General features: G+C 45.6%; 1 long non-coding RNA gene across 1 annotated transcript; it reads right to left on the reverse strand.

Moving 5' to 3' along the window:
• Positions 1-2,597: 2,597 nt before the first annotated feature.
• LOC121008193 lies at positions 2,598-9,708 on the reverse strand. Its single transcript, XR_005780526.1, has 5 exons — positions 9,699-9,708; positions 6,956-6,963; positions 4,528-4,534; positions 3,377-3,379; positions 2,598-2,731 (listed from the first exon to the last, which is right to left on the reverse strand). It is a non-coding gene; the product is annotated as an uncharacterized LOC121008193 (long non-coding RNA).
• Between the last annotated feature and the right edge of the window lie 1,908 nt (positions 9,709-11,616).

Genomic DNA, 11,616 nt, shown 5'->3' on the forward strand with positions numbered 1-11,616 from the left:
CAACGAAATGTTTTGCCACTGGCTTGTCTGACATTTTCCATGGTCGTTTCGCCCACATAGATTAAACTGCATGGGCAGACGATAATGTAGACGACGTACTTGGAGCGGCGTGTGTAATACTCTCTGATGTTGAATTTCTCACCACAAATATGGGTGAACAAAGGTATTGCCTTTCAGCATGTTGCCACACAATTGCAGCATCCCAAACAAGGGAAATTACCCATCTTTTGGGGTTTCAAAAATGTCTGTCCGCCTTTGCTAACTTCACCTGTATCTGTGTGGATCAACTTGTCATGTAAATTGGTTCCACGTTTGTATACCATAAATGGTGGTTTGTCAAATTCACTAATTGAAGGAAGGCCACTGTGCAGGATATGCCAGTGATTTCTCAAGATCTGCGCAATATCCCCACTATGGTTACCATAGGTGGATACAAACAGGATACGTCCCATGTTTTTGTTCCTCGTCCCTCGATCTGTGTAACAGTCTGGATGAATATTTTCTCTGGGCGAATTTATTGCACATTTCATCAATACGTTTTGTGAACACATTATCATCTGACACCACTTGTCTCACATGTAGCATCTGGCTCCACGGTAAGGAGACCAGCATACGGCGTGGGTGGTTACTGTCGTATCTTAGTAAATTGTTCCTGTCTGTAGGCTTTTTATACAGATCTGTTTTTAGTTGACCTCCTTCTAGGTATACCCTGACGTCGAGAAACTGCAACTCATCAGCCAAGCAAGTCACAGTGAATTGTAGCCCGGGTACCCCATGATTGAGGTGATGGTGAAAATTATTCAAATCCTCCATAGAGCCACTCCAAATCATAAAAATGTTGTCGATGTAGCGCCACCAGCACAGGCCCCACCGGCGATACTTGGACGCATAAACCAATTTGTCCTCGACCTCCGCCATGAACATGTTGGCATAAGTTGGTGCCACGTTGGACCCCATGGCCACACCGCGTGACTGTTGGTAATAGGTGTTGCCAAAGAGGAAGTAATTCCTCTTGAGGACCAACTCAAGGAGGTTGAGGACAAAGCGGCGTGCATCACCAGTGAGTCCCGTGCCGGCCAGGGCCACTTTGACGACATTCAATCCATAGTCATGCATGATAGACGTGTATAGAGACACCACATCAAAGCTTACCAGATAGAAATGGGTGGGTAAACTAATGCTACTGAGCTTACTTAAAAAATGTCCCGTATCCCTGACATAGGAGGGAGCTGAGGTAGCATGGACACGGAGTAGTTTGTCAAGAAATATGGCAATGTTACTGAAAATGGATCCCCTGCCCGACACAATGGGTCTGCCAGGGGGGTCCACCAGCTGTTTATGAATTTTGGGGAGAACATAGATGAGCGGAGTGATGGGGAAAGGTACCTTGAGGAACTGACATAGCTCTGAATCAATGATACCACGTGCCACTGCCGTATCGATGATATTCGCCACCTCTCTAGCTATCTCCCATTTGGGATCATGTTGTAGTTCAACATAGACCTCCCCATCACTCAGCTGTCTACGTATCTCCCAAATATAACCCTCCGTGTCCATGATCACCACAGCTCCCCCCTTGTCGGCTGGTTTGATGGTGATGTCTCTATTAGACATCAGTGCCTTAAGGGCCCGTCTCTCATCATGTGACAAATTAGGACAAAAACGTCGCTGCTGAGTACATTCCTGCAGGTTTCTGATATGTTTGGTAACAATTTGGATATAGGACTCCACAATGTGGTTAGTGTGTGGCGGCATGAAGCTGGAGTCTTCACCATTTGACCGGGGTTATTCAGTGCACAGAGAAAACCCTGGAGCAATCCACCCTGTATTAACCACACTTACCATGGCACCTTTCAATAGGTGAGTGGGCCCGTGGACCTCCTGAGCCATAGCTGGGTACAGAGAGCGTGGTAGACAAATTTTGTCCTTGTTTTTCCATACTCCTTGGTCATCTGGCCCAGCCCCTTGTTTAGTCCACAGTTCTTTCTCTTCAAGTGGGGCATATTCGAAAACTTAATTAAAATGTCTTTAGATATATCCACAGGCTTTAAGGCTCTTACTGGGGTAACATCAGCATTTAGTGGCTGGAGTGCAGCGTGTTTGGCTGGCTTGTCAGCTCTGTCATTGCCTTTCACCTCTACCGTGGTACACCTTGTGTGAGCCTTTACCTTTACAATAGAAACTTCTTCTGGCAACAGTAAAAAGTTAATCAGTTCATCAGTATTTGTTTTTAATGGGCTGACCTGCAGAGGTTAGAAAGTCTCTAGCCTGCCATATGGGTCCATAGTCATGTGCAATACCAAAACCATACCTTGAATCTGTATAGATGTTCACCTTCTTCCCCTCAGCCAATTTACAAGCCTCAGTGAGTGCCTTCAGCTCTGCCTTCTGGGCAGACATGTGCAGAGGGAGTGGTTCAGCAATGGCTACCTCATGCTGTGTGACAACTGCATATCCAGTGTGGAACTGGCCATCCTCTCCCATATTCCTGCTTCCATCTACAAAACACTCAAAATCAGGGTTATCAAGAGGTTTTTCATGAGAAAATCCAGAAGTTACTTGTTGCATCAACTGTATACAATCATGAGGATAATTTTCAGCTAAATCAGACAAAAGGCTACCTGTGATACCCTCCCCCTTTTCTGAATCTGTAATTGGTAACAAAGTAGCAGGATTCAGAGTAGTACATCTTTTGAAAGAAATGAGGAGTGCACATTGGAGTCTGAGGTGTCTAGCCATAGAAATATGTTTTTGTTGCACCTGTGTAAGAATGCCTGGCCTGTATGTCATGTGGTGTTTGCACAACTGTATGTTTCCATTCCCCCCCCCCCCCCCCCGCACTTCCTGAAACTCAAACTGATTGCCAAAGAGGAAATTGTGGGGAAGGGGGTGCGTGTGGTGCTATCTATACACAGAAACTGCCATGTCTTCACAGCTGCTCATTAATTTCATTGCCTGCACTGCCGCGACTGCCCTGACACAGGAGGGGGCGCCGTGGGCAACAGGGTCTAACCTGGCTGACTGTGACCCTGAATTTTAGAACAGAACAAGTTAAATTCCTCATCATATTTTGGAATACTCAGGGCTGGGGCTGAGGTTATGCACAGCTTCATTGTATGAAAATTATTCACTGCCTCTTCTGTCAAGTGAAATGGGTCAGATAACAGACAATCACACAGAGGCTGCATTAGCATGGAGGCATGTCTAATCCAGTATGACACCAGTCCCAAAAACACCCTTAGGCTTTGTGCTCCTTTGGGCACTTGAATCCTTTCAACAGCCTGTTAACTTCTCTAAGAACATGAACCATCCTGTAACTGACAGGCAGCCCCTTAACTGGGTTTCTTCTTTAGTAACAATTGGGTAACAACCATACTGTCTTTTATCTTTAGTTTAACTGGCTCAGATTCACGGACAAAAACTGTTTATCCCATAAATCCCACAGCCGGTACATAACAAGGGGTTAACTGATAAGGCTGCAAGAAACTTTCCTACTCTCTCTCACTATTTGTCTGGTAGTTTTCCTCTTCTGTTCCCCAGACTTGTTTGGTATGGTCCCCATTGTCTGTCTCAGTCCAATCCCAGGATTTGGGTCTGGCTCACAAGGCACTTTAACGCCCCAAATCCTGAATTACATAATTTGCCGGCCGGGCTTCCCCTAGGTCCTCCTCCGTCAGATCATAATCCTTCTGGTACACCTAGTTAAAACGTACCCTAGGTCCTCCTCCCTCAGACAGTCCTTCTGGTTCACCTACTGTAGGTCATCCTCCCTCGGACAGTCCTTCTGGTTCACCTAGTCAGGACTTACGCACAGACCACCTTGGGGACCCACCAGGTCTATAATAACCTCAACACTGGGTGTCCCTTACGAGTACCCAGCTCTCAGTCTCCACATGTTCTCTATCTCAGCAAACAGAGTTCCTACGGGTTCTGCAGCAGAAATTCTTGCATGTACATTTAACCCAAACACACCTCACTCCCTGAGAGGGATGGCGGTCACAACCGGACTTGATGATTCGCAACTTCAAAGAATCAGTACGGGAATTTCCTCTGCTACATTGCACTTTTTATATTTTTTTCTTCTTCTGAGGGGAGACACAATCAACAAGTATACACAATAAAGATGAACTTTTCAACTTCTTGTTTACCCACTTGAACATTAACAAGACTAAAACAAGCGGCACCTCCCCGGCTTCCACGGCAGGTCGGACCACCCCCTCTGCCCCCTCGTCTGGAAATTCCTCCAGACTCTCACAGGCAAAAATCTCTTGTAGTCTCCATCAGTAGTCCCGTCCCTGCGCTCAAAGCGCAACCTCCTGCCAGAGGAATTCTCTTGCCCATGTTAATTGCTACCTGGCAGGCGCCTGACACACAACACAAACCACAGAAAACACAGAGAAGAATATCCACAATAGAGTAAAATTTTCCTTCTTAGTCTGAAGTTCTAAAGGCCCAAAATGTCAACACCAGTTACTACTCACAGTATGATCATCGTTCAGCATACAGACAGCCGTGACATAACGAAACAAAGGAACTAGAGGCAGGCAAGATTGCTTACCTTCTCATGGGGCCGCGGTCCCCTCCTCAAGTGCCTTTCGTAACACCCCGGAAGTCATTTATGTCGGCTACCGATGCTTCATTCTCTCTCAAACACCCAGTTTCAACCTCACAAACTACTTTTATACATATGTCAACAACTCCTTTGCATCCATGATCCCTAATCCAAACACCATAAGTTTGTTTGAACTTTTCACACACTTCCACTAGAGTCTTTGCTGTCTTGTAACCCTCTGGGACATTACGATTATTAGCCATATCTGTCAGTTGTCCACAAGTTTTGTCATTCAACACCAAGAATACAATTTCCTGACGTCAGTTTCTCCTAGTCCTTACCTAAAGCTTCGTTTCTCCTAGTCCTTACTTAAAGCTTCCTCACTTGTACCAGTGAACTCTAGAAGACTAAAATTATTTTTCCAGCGAACCCAACTCAGTTTTCCACAGAACTTCCATACTATATACCTAGTGTATTCTGCACTGAGCCTCAGCTTATTCAACCCCTCGAGGGCTCCTGATTTCCCTTTTCAGTGTTCTTAGTTATTTTCTGCAAAACATACCAGACAACAGATATCTATATCAGCAATCTGTCTCAAACGTCATAGTTAAAAGTCTTACCCAATATCATCTCTTTAGAGTTCTTTACCAAAAATAGGATGGACTGTAAATCAGCTTTTTAGACTCCAACTCCACACCGATTTGGACAGACAGGAGATGAGGCACAGATTTTAGCAAGATAAAGTCTTTTACCTTGCAGCGCTGCTTTAAGTGGATCTGTACGTCCTCTGACTGTCTGACCGTGGTTATCGGGGTTTCGAGGGAGAGCCGATTAGTCCAGCCCCACATTGGGGGCCAGGTTTTGTGAGGGCAATTACCCCTGCGTCTATGATTATGGGTTCCGAATTCAAATAGCGTATGTGCACAGAGAAGTCTGATACAATGGTTGTAATCAGTAATCTACTTTATTGTAAATTAGCAGACAAACAATCTTATACCATGATTATTGGTAGACGCCCAACAGGCGTGCGTCACATAAAACCACAAAGACAGAAGAAATGAAACATCTTTATCAGAAAAGAGGATGTGAACTTAGAGTAGCAGAAGCTAGCATTTATAAAAATAGAACAGGAAGGGGGGAGAGGTTGTCAGGTGATTCCAGCTAACATTTTATTAACCTCAAATTGAACTCTGGTTCAGATAGATATAGGATATACAAGATGGAGTTCTATCTCTCACAATTATGTATTGTCGCGTATGTAACAACCTGCTGTATAAAAATATCACATGACCTAACCCCTCAGATGAACGCTGTAAAAAAAAAAAAATAAGACAAAAAAGCCATTTTTGTCACCTTACATCACAAAAATTGTAATACCAAGCGATCAAAAAGTCTCATGTATCCCAAAATGGTTCCAATCAAACAGTCATCTCATCCCGCAAAAAATGAAACCCTACTTCACCCTACAATCGCCCCAAAAAAATAAATAAATAGGGCTCTCTGAAAATGGCAACACAAAAACAAGATTTTATTCTGTTCAAAAAGGATTTCACTGTGTAAAACTTAAAGGGCTTCTGTCACCCCACTAAAGTCATTTTATTTTTTTTGGGCTAGTTAAATTCCTTATACTGCGATATATGAATATATAATGCTCTTACTCACTTTCCTTCAGCAGTTTCTTAAAAATGGACTTTTATAATATGTAAATGACTTCACTACCAGCAAGTAGGGCGGCTACTTGCTGGTAGCAGCCGCATCCTCCTTTCATAAAGACGCCCCCTCCTCCTGTTGATTGACAGGGCCAGCGAACACGCTCGTCCTCTGACTGGCCCTGTCTGCAATTCAAATCCCGCGCCTGTCTTCATTCGGCCCAGGCGCTCTGAGAGAAGGAGGCTCGCCTCCTCAGCACTCCCTCAGTGCGCCTGCGCCAATGACGTCTTCTCTTTCGGTGACATCACTTGCTGGTAGAGAGCTAATTTACATATTATAAAAGTCCGTTTTTTTAAGAAACTGCTGAAGGAAAGTGAGTAAGAGCATTAAATATTCATATATCACAGTATAAGGAATTTAACTAGCCCAAAAAATATAATATGACTTTAGTGGGGTGACAGAAGCCCTTTAACAAAAATAAAAATGAGAGACATATTAGGTATTGCCGCGTCCGTAACAACCTGCTCTATAAAAAATATCACATTATATGCCCCCTCAGGTGAATTATGTTAAAAAAAATTATAAATGCCAAAACAGCCCTTTTTTTTTCACCTTGCCTCACAAAAAGCTTAATACTAAGCGATCAAAAAGTCTTATGTACCCCAAAATGGTACCAATCAAACCGTCACCTCATCCCGCACAAATTGAGCCCCCACATAAGACAATCACTTAAAAAATAAAAACCAATTGCACCCATAAACCTATCCATCAAAATCTGCACGGCAAAAGCCATATGGCGCTCCTTCATTTCTAAGTCTTGCTTTGTGCCCCCACAGCAATTCACCACCACATATGGGGTGTTGCAGTATTCAGTAGAAAATGGGTAAAAAATTTGGGGTGCTTATTCTCCTGAAACCCCTTGTGAAATTGAAAAATTTGGGGCTAAAGCAACATTTTATTTTTACAACCGAGTGTTTCCAAATTCCATTAAACGCTTAGGGGGTCAAAGTGCTTAGTACCCCCTTAATATATTCTTTAAGGGTTGTAGTTTCTAAAATGGTGTAACTTTTTGAGGGTTTCCACTGTAGGGGTACGTCAGGGTCTCTTCAAATACAAAATGGTGCCTAAAAACCATTCTAGCGAAATCTGCCTCCAAAATCAATATGGCGCTCATTTCCTTCTGACCACTGCCATGTGCCCATAGAGCAGCTTACTGCCACATATTGGGTATTTCTGTAAACTGCTGAATCAGAGTAATATACATTGAGGTTTATTTTCCTGTTAACCCTTGCTGTGTTGCAAGAAAAAATGATTAACATAAAAAATCTACCAAAAAAGTGAAATTTTACCTTGATTTTCCTTTAATTCTTTTTGAACACCTCAAGGGTTAAGTTTGTAACATCAGTTTTGAATAAGTTGAGGGGTGTAGTTTTTAAAATGGGGTCATTTATGGGTGGTTTCTGTAACATCCCAGAGTATGTCACTAAACTCTCTTCACCCAGCTGTTGGGGTAGGCTGTGTGAATAGGAGCTCCCAGAAACAGGGATCCCAACCAAGGATTCAGGCCTAACATGAGGCCCAAAGCAACATTCCCAGCCTGAGTTCCTTACCTCAGCTGGATGACAAAGAAAGCAGCCAACTTCAGAACTACTAGATCTCCAGGAAGAAACCAGCATTCTCTGCGAGCAGTCCTGTAAGTACAGATTCCAAATACAAGGAGAAGATAAGTACCTCCATAGCTAGTCAGGTCCAAACCAAGCAGAACCCAAGACAGAGCAGAAGACAGATACCTGCCAGATCTATAGGCGTATGTTCAGATGCAGAATAGATATATATTATTCCTGCCACATATTGCCAAACACCTGCTGGGACCCAAGACTATTGCTGTATGATTGTATGGATCTAAAGCTGCCACTTATAACATCAAGTAAAGACAAGTTGGACCCTATTATCTGTGTGGAATTCCATCATTCCTCCATTACTCCTATTTACAGCACTCAATTTGTTGCATGTGAGGCAGGATACAGGAGTCCAGCCGTACTACAGGTAGGAGACACCGTTGACACATACACAGAGACAATCTCCCCCTCTGGCATTCCTAACCTAGTACATGAGCTATACCATCTTAAAGGGCCCTTCTACAGTACCTGCACAAGCTGCAAGTGGCGTAACAAACTTAGTTACACCCAAATCTGACCCACTGCATAGCATGCCTAATGACCCAGTGTCCGGCTCGTTGCATTCAAGTGGCGTCACGAACAGGATACGGATTGTATTGTGTGTCCATCCCTAACCAGCAAAATCGCATCTAATTGTGCAAAAATGGATTTAAAAAATCGCATGCTGCACAGTATATCAAAAGGGCTGAAGATTGTACCAAAACCGCTTGAAAGGTGAATTGATTACTTACATTGCTGTGCCCAGAAAAGCGCTGCACGTGCGCTGCAGCACTTCAAGTGTTAATTCGGCATTCTGAAGATTCGCCATATTCGTTCCAAAATGGCGCGGCGTCTTCATGCTGAAAGACAAAGGAAGTCAGAAACGCCCTCCCAGGAGCGCGAAAATGAGAAATACGCCCCCCAGAAGCGGGAAAATGTGACTATACCCCCTCAGGAGCGGCGCGAAAAATTGAGCCTGCCCACCTTGAACTTTCTATTGTGCACCAAGGTGATAAAGTCTCCACCCCTTGGGCTGCACCCTCAGAACCTACTATTTGCCAGGAGAAGGAGGAGAACAATATGGCCTATCCAAGACCAAGGTGGAATGCCATGTCCATCGCTGGGGAAGAAGTGTACCCAGAACAGCCCATGGAGATCCGGGTCTCTCAGCTAGTACAGAGACGCGGACCCTCAACTCTTGCTGTCCGACAGGAGGCCGTGGATACCCCTGCTGCAGCGACGTTACCGGAGTTACCAGAGATGCCTGAGGAGAGTGAAGAAGTCCCGGTTCCTGACAGCGGTGTCCCAGACTTGGTAATCGAGTACCAAGAGGCCGTGGATCCCTCCGCTGTATATAGCGCACCGGCAGAAGTTGAAGAACCTGTCCGGATGGATGTCGATGTGATACCCGCTCCCGCAGAGGACGTCGCTGACGTCACTCCTCCAGCAGAAGAGAAGCCTGTGATCCAGATGGCGCCTGAATCCGGAGAGGACCAGCGGAGGACACTGGAACCGGCCACCCGGCCGCGATGTCAGGTAGGAGCTACCCCGCTCCCTGAGGCCCAGGCCCGGTTCATGTCCGCTCCACCGCCACGTCCAGAAACCCCGTCACCGCCAATCAGCCTGAGGCCTACCAAGCCACAGCCACCTACTGGTGCAGTGGAGGCGGCCAGGGATTCCACTCCACCTCCCAGCTACAGCCAGCTCAGCAGCCTCAACCCCGAGGTGCCGCATGAGATCACCGCATTTGCCCAGACGGCTTGGGAGTACAAGTCGGCCGTAGAGGAATGGGTGAAGGAAGTCCTTAACCACCCCCAGTCCGGAGATCCCGTCCTGACCAGACGCACAGGAACCATCCTATGGTTCTCTGTTGAAAGAGGTGTAGGTTTTCTCCAGGATAATCATTCGGGAACAGAAGTATTTGTGGGCCGCAGGTCTGTAAAGCGCCACTATTTGCCCCAGGAGAGGCACAATTTATACATTGGGGACCAGGTAGAATACACCCCCATGCAGTCCATCCAAGGACTATTTGCTGCAGGAGTAACCCTGCTCCAGAAACCTCTCTCCCCTGCCATCACCCCAGAGACCTGGCAGGAAGATCCAGGCTCTGCAGCTAGGACCAGATTCCTGCAGGAGACCCCAGATGGCCGGCTGGTCTTTAAAGAGAAAGAGCAACCAGCCCCTGCACCTCTCATTCCAGACCTGTCACCTCCACCAACCCTGAGGGTAGGACAGATAAATAATTCCGTCCTAACATTCAATCCCAAGGTGCAACCATGTTTCGTACCCCCCTATGTGCTCCCATGGAAGCAGCCCCATTCAGCTGCTCCAGCACTCCCTGAGCCACTGAAGCCAGAAGTGTTGCCCCTTCCTGCACCGGCTAGGGATCCCGGTCTGCAGCAAGCCACAGCCACATTCTCCAGGCTGGCTGTCCAGCCTATACCCACAGTCACTGGTAGAGGTCGCTGGCACACTACAGTAAACACCACCTTAAGCCACCAGCAGAGGCAAGATGTTCCTCTCATGAGGTTCAGCAGCTCCAGCAGTGACGAGGAGATAGACACCTACCTGTAGGGTGTCCCCACTGCAGAAGAATAAACAAAAAATGACATTGTTATTGGGAGCCACGCCATGGACTAATAACCTGACGGGTGAGGACCTGTTTGGCATTGTTAGTGTGCTATTTTAACCGTTTGTGTTCCAGGTTGCCATTGTTTGTCCTCATCCAGATGGTCATGTCAGTAAGGACTCCCCCCATCAGCACTTTAACCCCTTACAACTAAGTTGAATGTTTTATCCCCTTTCTCAGGTTACCTGATAGCCTGCTGCTATTAACATTTTAACCCTTTGGATTACAATTAACTCTTTTGCCCTGTGGATTGCAAAATAACTTTTATTCAGTTTCCAGAGGATTCTATTTCAAGCACTTCCAGGAATACGGACTCAAGTTACTGTTGAGCCTATCCCTTGCACTTATAAAATTTGCACTATTTTATAAAATGTTTTATTGCAACATAAAAGCTTGCACTTTATAACTTATGTCATTGTAACCAGATTACAAATGTTATTTAATGTTCAAGATATCCTGCCCATTGTGTGTATTATCTCTCCAGGTGCCACAATGTGAAATTATGCACTATTCCAAATGATTGCACTTACCATTGCACTTAACAAAAATTGTAGCAACTTACCTAAATTGTGCCTTTTCACAGCTCTTGTTCTCTCCCCCCTTATACGGACTGTCATTATACGGACGTTATACACCAATGGCCTACACCCGGTGAAGTATACCCATAGGTACCCAGGGTAGGACCAAATGGTAAGTCCTGACAGGTCTAGTCACACAGGTACCCCTGCTGCTTCGGGAATCGTTAGAAGCCCTAGGCTGCTCCAACCCCCTTGTTAAATGTTCCGGATTGTTCCCATCCGGAGGTGTCACATTCCAGGAGCGCACGGGATTAAAGGCCCTCCTCCTGTGACATTGCCAGAAGACATGGAGACGACGCATACCTCCCCTTCTGAGCCTTTTTGCCTAAGGTATGGTACCTCAAGCCTTAGAGCCATATACTTAGCTTCCTCATAGACATCATAGTGATCGTGCTATAAGCCAAATTTCTTCAGGCTATGATGCAGGGAAGGGACAACAGGATAACGCCACCCTTCTATTTGCGGGCTTTGCATTACACAATGGTGGGATTACGAAGTAAAGACACCCCCATACTTTCTTTGATGTTTGAAGGATCCAGAACATACAAA

Source organism: Bufo bufo, chromosome 7 (genome assembly GCF_905171765.1).
Source record: "Bufo bufo chromosome 7, aBufBuf1.1, whole genome shotgun sequence".
NCBI lineage: Eukaryota > Metazoa > Chordata > Amphibia > Anura > Bufonidae > Bufo > Bufo bufo.